This window comes from Pan paniscus, chromosome 8 (assembly GCF_029289425.2).
Source record: "Pan paniscus chromosome 8, NHGRI_mPanPan1-v2.0_pri, whole genome shotgun sequence".
In the NCBI taxonomy this organism is placed as follows: domain Eukaryota; kingdom Metazoa; phylum Chordata; class Mammalia; order Primates; family Hominidae; genus Pan; species Pan paniscus.
In genome coordinates, this window is record NC_073257.2 from 125360336 (window position 1) to 125371098 (window position 10763).

At 41.1% G+C, this 10763-nt stretch overlaps 1 long non-coding RNA gene across 1 annotated transcript; it reads right to left on the reverse strand.

Annotated features, from left to right (window-relative positions):
• Window positions 1-485: 485 nt before the first annotated feature.
• Window positions 486-10340, reverse strand: LOC134731151 (uncharacterized). The gene is made up of 2 exons (XR_010113282.1): window positions 9983-10340; window positions 486-8486 (listed from the first exon to the last, which is right to left on the reverse strand). It is a non-coding gene; the product is annotated as an uncharacterized LOC134731151 (long non-coding RNA).
• Between the last annotated feature and the right edge of the window lie 423 nt (window positions 10341-10763).

Sequence of the window (10763 nt, forward strand, 5' to 3'; positions counted from 1 at the left end):
AACAAAGAGGCCACAAAACACAGAGGTTTAAATAAAATAGAATGTATTTCTCTCCATACGACAATCTTAGGATAGTCCAGGGCAGGTAGGCAATTCCGTTCCACAAGGTCATAAGGAGAACAGGCTAGAGGAGCAGCCCTCTCTTCCTTAACATGTAATTTCTGAATTTTGGTCCCAGTGAGTCCTGTACTTTTCATCATTTCCAGGCCAGAGAGAAGAGGGAAAAAGAATAGAAGACAGGCAAATTTCTCATAAAAATAAAATCCAGAAGGCACACATTTCACTTCTGCTCACATCTCATTGGCCAAAACTTAGAACCTGGCTATAGTTACCTGCAAAGGAGGCTGGAAATGCAGTCTCTAGCTAAGCAATCATATGTCAGAAATTGGCATTTCCAAATACCCAATGGATATTCATCAGGATATACAAATGAAAAGTTGGAATTCCTGGGAATTCTTAGAAATTTCTGAAATAATAAGTTATCCTTTTTAAAAAAAAAAAAAACTTTTATTTTAGGTTCAGGGATACATGTATAGGTTTGTTACAAAGGTAAACTCGTGTTATTCTGAAAAGACTTCCATTTGCAGACATCGCTGCTGCCCAGAGCTCCCTGCCACCAGCCATGGCCAACCCCACTGTGTTCTTCAACATTGCCATTGATAGTGAGTCCTTGGGCTGCATCTCTCTCCTTCAAGCTATTTGCAGACAAAGTTCTAAAGATGGAAGAAAATTTTTGTGCTCTGAACACTGGAGAGAAAGTATTTGGTGATAAAGGTCCCTGCTTTTACAGAATTATTCCGGGGTGTGTGTCAGGGTGGTGACTTCACACACCATAATGGCACTGGTGGCAAGTCCCTCTACAGCAAGGAATTTGATGATGAGAACTTCATCCTAAGCATACAACTCCTGGTGTCTTGTCCACGGCAAATGCTGGACCCACCACAAATGGTTCCCAGTTTTTCATCTGTACTGCCAAGACAGAGGATGGATGACAGCATGTGGTCTTTGGCAAGGTGAAAGATGGCATGAGTATTGTGGAAGCCCTGGAACGCTCTGGGTCCAGGAATGGTAAGACCAGCAAGAAGATCACAGCTGCTGACTGTGGACAACTCTAATAAATTTGATTGTTTTATCTGAACCACCAGACCATTCCTTCTATAGCTCAGGAAAGCATGCTTCCACCCCATTTGCTCACAGCATCCTATAATCTTTGCACAGTCCTTTGGGTTCCATATTTTCCTTATCCTCTTCCATGTCTAGCTGGATCGCAGAGTTAAGTTTATAATTACAAAATGAAAACTAAGTAACAAGAAGAAAATAAAAGACTTCCAGCAATTTTTATACTCTTTAGTCATTACTGTGGATATCTAAAAGAAATTGGTTTAATAAATAAGAAATATTACATTTAGCAAATTTATAAACAACTATAGCCTGAGATAAAAAAAAATCAAACATTAGAAAATACCAGTGAACATTTTTGGGTAATATTCAAAGAATGTGACATTCAGATCTCCTAGCAAGGTTAAAGCACTACACAGAATCACACATTGAAATTGCCAATTAAGGGCGTATTTTGCTTCCCAAATTTGTTATTTCCTAGAGCATCACTAGCACAATTTGAATAAAGTATACATACATATAAACCTAATACTGTTTATTTTATTTCCAAGAATGACTTGCCATTAGCGTCAGTCAGGGCCAAGAACACACACTTAGAACAGGACAATGGCTACAAGCAAGATTGACTGATCAGCTCTTGACCTATGTGCTCTCCTATGTGCTATATGCTCTTCCACCTGCCAGCCTTTCCTGCTCTTGCTTTTCATTTGACATTGACGGATTCAAACCAGTGATGTCTTTATGTTGATCATTAAGCCTTGATTCCTGCAGGATAATTACAATACTTTTTCCCAATTTCTTGACTGATTTTTCTTTTGAGATTTGGAGAAACATAAAAAATTCTCAAGAAATACTGGGAAGGAATTCCAGCGTGGAAACACTAGTCAGGGTGTATGTATGAAGCAAATGGAGGAGGTTCTATTACTAAAAGGCAGGAGAAAATGGGCACTCAGAGTCATCTCTGCTCAGGACTAGCTAACAATTTATAGGCTCAATGTGAAATGTAAATGTGGAGGGCTCTTGTTATAAAACTATTAAGAATTTCAAGGTGGCAGCCATGGAACATTAAACCAAGTGTAGGGCCCTTGTAAGTGTGGAGCCCTGTATGACTGTGTAGGACCCACACCCATGAACCTGGCCCTCTCTGCTACATTGTGTCATTTAGAAATCTGAATTGATGTCCGTTTTAGTGGCTGCATAGTATTTCATTGTGCAGATTTACCATAATTTCTATAACAATTGCTGTATTCTTGGATATTTTTATGGCATTGAATGAAGCAATCTTTTCAACAGCCCTCAGGAGCTGCAGACCACTGTTGCACGTGGGCTGTTACCCACAGGGTTTGAGTATGAGCTAAGGCAAGAGAAGCAGAAACCAGGACCAGATGGGAGCTCCCAGGAAGAAGGCAGCATGGTCATGAGCAACATCAACGATAAATCAAGCCAAGACAGGGTCAGAATACATCAGTAAGGGAAGAATGGCAGACAAGGCAAATGTGGGCCTGTCCTTAGAGGTGGGGCCTCCAATAAGCTTCCCAAGGAATCTTGCTCAACCAAGGGCAGTTGTTGCCTTTTGCTTGGGGCAACCTGGTTCTTCCCAGTGTATCTTTGAGCTGATCTCTCCGAATTTCAAAGAGCCTATGCCTGCTCAGGCCATCTCTATTCATGTTGGATGACTGTCTCTCTTATAAACTCTGGGCAGACTACGAATCAGTCCTTAGGGGCTAGGAGAGGAGAGGAGAGGATATGCTGGATGATCACTTTCTGCAAGTCTCCAGAACCTCCTGTTGACTTCTGTGTGATGGTCAACCTGAGACGTCTTGTTCAGTGCAAATGAATGTGTTCTTTTTGGCTGACACATTTAGTAGGAACAAATGAATATGAAAGAGTAGGAGACGCTACAAGGTAGGGAGGAGAAAAGCATAGGGAACAGTTGTCTCTGGGTCCGAGACATCTCTGACACTATAATTTATAACCCAAATGATCTTAGTCAATGCGCTTAGCTTTTCTGTGCCTCATATGTAAAGTGGGAGCAATGTCCCATTTATCTGAGGGGTCAACACACCTTTGCTGTAAAGGGCCACATAGTAAAATAAATATTTTGCACTTTTCAGGGCCTAGAGCTTTTGTCACAACTACTCAACTCTGCCATTGTAGAGTAAAAGCAGCTATAGACAATATGTAAATAAATTGTGGTGGTTATGTTCCAATAAAACTATATTTACAAAAACAGGTAGCTGACAATGGTTTGCCAAATCCTAGCCTGTTTCATAGAACTCTTGTGAGAATTAAATGAGGTATGTGTGTCAAACGCTATTGCAGGCCCTCCAGGATAAGAGTCATTGTCATGAGGAGTAGGACAGACAGAGAAGAGCAGGTGGGAGAGTTGTTCACAGCCTCGCAGGCTTTCAGGACTGGCCCCCCCTCATTTGCTAACAATGCCTCTTTTGACGATGTCCAAAGGGTCTTCCTCATCCACTTTTTCTTCCTAGGAGCCAAAGTACCAAAAGGAGGAATTTTGAGGCTCTATTAAACAGTTATAATGAAACATTTCTCTTCTATATTAGTCATTCCGTGTAATTATTTCTGAGGATGAATTCTTTCCAAGATATATTTACAGACACATGGCTGCAACCATGAGACACACCATTGAGAACTTTCCAGCTCTTCTTTTCCATGCTCTATGTTCTTTTTTATTCTTCCATTCATTTTTAAAACATTTTATTGTGGTAAAACGCTTTACATGAGATCTACATTCTTAACAGATATTTAAGTGTACAATATAGTATTGTTATCTCTAGGCACAGTGTTGTAGAGCATATCTTTAGAACTTATTCATCTTGCATAACTGAAATTTTATTCTTGTTAAATACCAACTCTTTTCCTCTCTCCCCCTAGTGCCTGGCAACCACAATTCTATTCTTTGCTTCCATGAGTTCGACTATTTTAGACACCTCTGTATGTTCTTAAAAAAAAACTCTCCTTTTCAATATTGTCAGCTAAGTCCTCCCAGGGGAACACTTGGGGAGAAGTTATCTCCAGCCTGAGACCCCCTTGGTAAGCTTCAAAAAGTTGGAGGTCACTCAGAGTAATGGTGTCTAAGCAGAACTTGATTTCTGCATTTTTTTTTTCATCATAGAATCTCCTGAGGAGCATTTTAAGATGGAGAATCTGGTCTTGGGTAGGACCTAGGAAACTGTCATTATTTAAAATGCCCCAGGACTGTATAGTCCTAGCTACTTGGGAAGCTGAAGTGGGAGGATCATTTGAACCCAGGAGTTACAGCCTGCAGTGAGCTATGGTCGTATCACTACGCTCTAGCCTGGGCAACACAGCGAAACCCTATCTCACAAATAAATAAATTAATAGTCCCCAGGTGATTCCGTGGCCCAGCCAAGTATCTTCTTAGTTCTAGGCCAGCCTCCTCCACTTAACCTCTCTGTAATAGTTCCCAAACTCCACTCTTCAAAACTCCTAGCCCCACGGTTGCCTGCATTGCTTCCTCTTTTCTTTGTCTGCTTGCTTTGTTAGCCAGAAGGCAGAGAGCACGAAGGCATGTTAGTACCTGCAGTGATGGCTCTGCACTCCAAGAAGGAAATGAGTTCTCATCGGCTTGGCCAGCTGGGAATGCTGGAACTGGTATTCTCAGCCTGTGGACTCAAGAGAGCACTGGGCCAGGAGGGTTTCAGTGTTTCCAAGTCAATGCCGAAGGCACGTACACCGGTGGATGGGAAAGTCATTGATTTTTCTTGAGATGATACCTCAAGTGTATTTGTTCAGTGTCTTTCAGAACCAAAGCCTTGTCTGATTTATTTTTATTGTTTTTTTGTTTGTTCGGAGAAGACAAAGCTTGTCTGACTAAAGCAAACCTCAGTGTTTTACTGTTCAGTAGCTCCTGGGAGTCAGGTTGTTCACATCCCTCTGTTAAGTGCATTGATGCTTCAACAGATACTTAATGAGCACCTACTGTGTGTCATTGTGGGCTATAGATAGCTTTGGGAGAGTCAAAAGACCCGGTGGTTTCTGAGATGGCAGCCTGGCTCCTGGAGCCTGCAGTTCCCCATGGAGGGGCCTCTTAGTTCTAATCCCAGTCCTGCACAAAGAAACCAATCCCAGACAAAAGTATTTTAAGAGCACTTGGACCAAATGCTCAGCAAAACAGGTTTGTTGTCTGGCCTTGATGTCTCACTTCCTGTACCTAATTCTTGCCTTAGTTCCAGCGAGCATTTATTAAGTGCCTGCCACATAACACTGTGCTAAGTGCTTCCCACCTGCTGGCTGATTTGATTGATCCTCCCACAATCATAGCAGGTGATATGGTTTGGATTTGTGTCCCCACCCAAATCTCATGTTGAATTGTAATCCCTATTGTGAGAGAAGGGGACTAGTGGGAGGTGATTGGATTATTGGGGCAGATTTCTCCCTTGGGACTCTTCTCATGTTCGTGAGTGAGTTCTCAAGAGATCTGGTTGTTTAAAAGTGTGTGGCATGTCCTTGTTTTCTCTCTTCCTCCTGCTCCAGCCATATAAGACGTGCCAGCTTCCCCTTTGCCTTCTGCCATGATTGTAAGTTTCCTGAGGCCTCCCCAGCCTCCTGTACAGCCTGTGGAACCATGAGCCAATTAAACCTCTTTTCTTTATAAATTACCCAGTTTCATGTATTTATTTATAGCAGTGCAAGAATGGACTAATACAGCAGGTATGATACCCATAAGACAGATGGGGAAATTGAAGCTTGAGAGATGATTTGCCTGACAACAAAGCTAGTCCTCCCAACTCCTGTGCTAAACAGACTCCCATAGCTTCTGTAACTACCCAGCTTCTACCATAGCTTCTGTCACTACCCAGTTAATTGTGCTCCCAGGTCAGATCTCGTCTTCTCCTTCAAGCCCTCAACCCTGGCCTTTAAAAAATCAAGTATCCTGTCACCATGATGCTTTGGTGGGGAAATAGTGCATTCATTATTCCAAAAGAACAGGCCTTATGACTAGAAAACCACTCCTTTCCCTCCAGGTCATTATTCTTTCTGGGGAATCACTAAATCCTACTACGCCCCTGCTTCTCAAAGTATAGTCTCTGCACTAGCAGCAGCAGCAGCACCTATGAACTTATTAGAAATAAGTAAATTTTGGGGCCCCACCCTGGACCTACTGAATCAGAATCTCTCAGGATAGGCTCAGGAATTGTGTTTTAATAAGTTCTCCAGGTGGCACTGATGCATGCTGAAGTTTGAGAACCACTGGCCTAGATGGGATGCCTCAGGTACTTCAATAATAGCACAGTAGTGTGCACTTACCACAGACTGCTGGCTCTATAAGATATCCTGACAAGGGACAACAAAGACAGTGAGGGTGGCACTTCTGTGTTCAAAAATGTGTGAACATTGCATATTCTGCTTCCCCCTTGGAAATTCTTAAAGATATTGGCATGCTTAAGACCAGAAAGAGTCTTGCAATAGGAAGAGCTGCTTAACTTGACTCAATCACTATCTCCTAAATTGAGTTTTAATTTTAATTATGGAGTTTGTCTACTTTTTTATAATTTCAACTTTTCAGGGGATACATGTGCAGGTTTGTTACACAGGTATACTGCATGGTGCTGAGGTTTGAGGTACAAATGATCCTGTCACCCAGGTACTGGGCATAGTACCCAATATGTAGTTTTTCAACCCTCACCCTCTAGTAACCCCCAATGTCTGTGTTCCCATCTTTATGTCCACGTGTACCCAATGTTTAGCTCCCACTTGTGAGAACATGTGGTATTTGATTTTCTGTTTCTGCATTAATTTGCTTAGAATAATGGCTTCCAGCTGCATCTATATTGCTGCAAAGGACATGATTTCATTCTTTTTTATGGTTGTGTAGTATTTCGTGGTGTGTATGTACCAGATTTTCTTTATCTAGTCCACCGTTGATCAGCACCTGGGTCAATTACATGTCTTTGCTATTGTGAATAATACTGCGATGAACATTCAAGTTCAAGTGTCTTTTTGATAGAACAATGTATTATCCTTTGGATATAAACCCAGTAATAGGATGCTGGGTTAAATAGTAGTTCTGAGTTCTTTGAGAAATCTCCAAACTGCTTTCCACAGCGGCTAAACTAATTTACATTCCCACACACAGTGTGTAAGTGTTCCCTTTTCTTCGAAGCCTTGCCAGTAGCTGTTATTTTTTGACTTTTAAATAATAGCCATTCTGATGGGTATGAGACAGTATATGCCATTGTGGTTTTGATTTGCCTTTCACTGATGATCAGTGATGCTGAGGATTTTTTCAAATGTCTGTTGCCCACTTGTGTGTCTTCTTTTGAGGAGAGTCTGTTTATGTCCTTTGCCCACTTTTTAATGGGATTATTTTTTGCTTGTTGAATTGTTTATTTATAGATTCTGGATGTTAGACCTTTGTTGGATGCATAGTTTGAGAACGTTCCCTCCCATTCTGTGGGTTGTCTGTTTACTCTGTTGATAGTTTATTTTGCTGTGCAGAAGCTCTTTAGTTTAATTAGGTCCCACTTGTCAATTTTTGGTTTTGTTGCAATTGCTTTTGAGGACTTAGCCATAAATTATTTGCCAAGGCTGACGTCATGAATCTTTTCTTTTACAAAATACCTGTTGATATCCCAAGCAACTAGTAATGTCTAGCACACTTTGAAGTGTTGATCACTATGATCCTCAACTGTAGATGACCCTATAGCTTGAGCATATTTAATCAGAATTAAATTCCAATAGCCATATCAAAAATTGAGAAACATCATACAGAATTGTTTTAAAAAGTCACTTTTGGATCCATACAGAACCCTGTGTTGCACAATTCCATGGGACAGCCCTGTGAACAGGGTCCCCCGGAGTTGGGCAACCCTGAAGTATGGGCCTATCATCAAATATTGGATTAATGAAAGGCAAAGGAACTAAAATGTTTCCATCTATCAGAAATAATTTAGAATCCAGGGGCATGGGGGAGTCTAAGGAGAGGGTTTCTAAGATATTTAACTCTCTTAATTTCATGGAAAATATTTCAGGATGAACTTTGCCAATTATAACTAAGCCAATAAATACAATTACATTAAATGTAGTCATTTTCCTGCTCCTTTGAGCCTAGCTAATTTTACATTATAAAAGCATTTGATGAGAACACTTTGTATTTAGGTAACATCTTTCATCCCCAAGTCTCCAGGATCTACTTGAGAGATGATTGGCAAGTAAATTCCCCAATGCAGAGGTCCCTCCTCTGGTGGAATGGTGAGTCTCTAACAGAAGAAGGAAATTTGCTGACACTGGAGCCACTGGCTAACTATTGAAGATGGTATCAAAGCTAATCAGCAGACAGAAGAGCCAGTCTGGAGGACATGACTGTGGGCTTTATATTTCTGTGAATTAATTTAAGAAAAATAAAAGGAATAGTTATTTCTTGTTCTCTTTGTGGTGCTCTAAGAATTTCACATTTAATCATGAGATGCCTGCTACCTCCAGGCCCCACTCATGCCTAAGAAGTGCCCCAAATTACTTTGCATTAGATGCTGGTTCCAAGTTCAGCAGGGAACCAGAAATGTTAGATGCACATAAAAGTTGGGCATAGGGAGGAGGTGAGAAGGGCCAGCTTTGAGTTCCCTTCTACTTGGCAGGTGTCTTCTTTTTCTCTTATTTTCAAACAAAGTTTATTATTTCCTCCTCTATGAGAAGAATATATTCTTATTATAGAAAATTTGGCAAAAATAGAAATGCAAGAAGCAAAGAAACTCCCATGATCCAAAGAGAATCACTATTAACAATTTGATGTATTTCCCTCCAGTCTTTTTTCTATGCATTTTAAAAAACAGGATTACAGTCACACTGTATGTACAATCCTGATTCCAAGATATTGTGGTACAACCTAGGCATATGCCCATGTTTCTTTTCAAACTCCACATTAACAAATGACACCATATACTCTTGAAGGCAAGGATGGGGTCAGCTCTTACTCATCATAGTGACACGAGGACCTAGTACAGACCTTGGCACACAGTAAATGTTGTTGAACAAAATAAAAGTGAAGAGTAGGTCATGAAGTGGATATACCAGAATTTATGTAACCTGGCTTCCAATGCAGACATGAAAGTGCCTCCAATTGTTTGCTGTATTAGGCAATGCTTAAATTTTGTTATGCTTATTTTCTTTTTCTATGTTGAGATTATTACCTAGAGCAGATACTGTCAGCATCTAGCTGTTTTCCCTCAACCTTTCTGAGGGGCACCTGCAGACAGTCCATGGGCAGTCTGCTGGCTTCCTGTGTCACCTGTCTGAGTTTGTTCTCTGTCGGTTGAAGCATACTTGGTCTATGGACATGTGGAATAGCCTGAATGTGCTCATGTTAATGTCCCTGAGCAACCCTCAGCAAATGGGAGTGGGAGTTACTGGGTAAACATTCCAGCTACCTTGCTTCTCAGGGTGACAACTGTAAGGTGTGTTCTACACAGTCTGTCAAGTGGTTCTAGAAAGATGGAAGCCCCAACTAGTCACAGTGTCCAACTCATTAGCGTGTCCATATATTGGCTTTCCTCTCATCCTTGCTTTCCACATTCTCCATTCCCTCATCATGCTTCCTGGGATCACCTCCCAAAGAAACTGCTTGCACCAAACCTTTGTCTCAGGCTCTACTTCAGGGGACCCCCAGCTAAATATTATTAACGTTGGATAGAGTCTCAGAAGCAGAATTACTAAGTTAAACCAGATGGATTCCTTAAAGATTCGGAACACATATAGATTGGCAAGTAATTTCCATATGGGGGTTTTCAGAGTTCTTTTACTAATCTCTGGTTATACTCAAAGAATCTAGACCCTGAACTAGACCCTCAGGAAGAGGAGGAAAAGAAGTCAAAGCACTTACCTGCCAGGTCTGCACTGTAGGATTGTTAAGCAGTTTCGTTTGAGTTTGTTCTTTTGTTGTTCACTTTTCTCTGTTGTTTGCCTTGCTTCATTTTCTCCTGTGTTCCTGGACAGAGGCCAGTGGTTATAGAATGTTCCCTTTTGTCTCTACAAATGGAAAAAGGGGGAATTGACTGCAGCAGAGAAAAGAATCTGGGAGGAAGGATGAGTGAAACGTTGCTTTGGAATATTTCAGCCTTGGGTCTCTGTAACAACCAGTTTGGTATTTTCAAGGAAAATGAAGGAAATAGACTGTGCTATAAACAGGTTTTTGTCATCATTAAACCCTTGCAATCTATGAAGAGTATGCACTGTTGTGTTCCAAAATAAAGCTGCATGTTTGGGGATTGTCATAGTGACCTAGAAATCACAGTTTCTCCAGGGAGACATAGGAATGAAGTTTCCTAACAGCTTTACCGCTAAAGCCATGGCTGCACACAGAAAAAGGACTGAGCCTGTTTTTCCAGAAATGAGAGACAAATTACCCTTTTTCCTAAGGTTGCCTGGACATTCCAAGAAAGCCTGGTCAATCTTTGCTGGATGGACATGGAAAATAGACGGTTGAGCACTTACCTTTTGTGTCCAGGTACACAAAATCCTTATCTATCCAGTTTTTGCACATTACATGTGATGGAGATTTTTTCTTTTGTTTTTGTTGTTTACAGAATGAAGAGAAGGATGCCTTGGTCAAGGTCAGCTTAAAGTCAGTTGTTAACTTAGACGTGCCCTTCCTCCAACCAGAA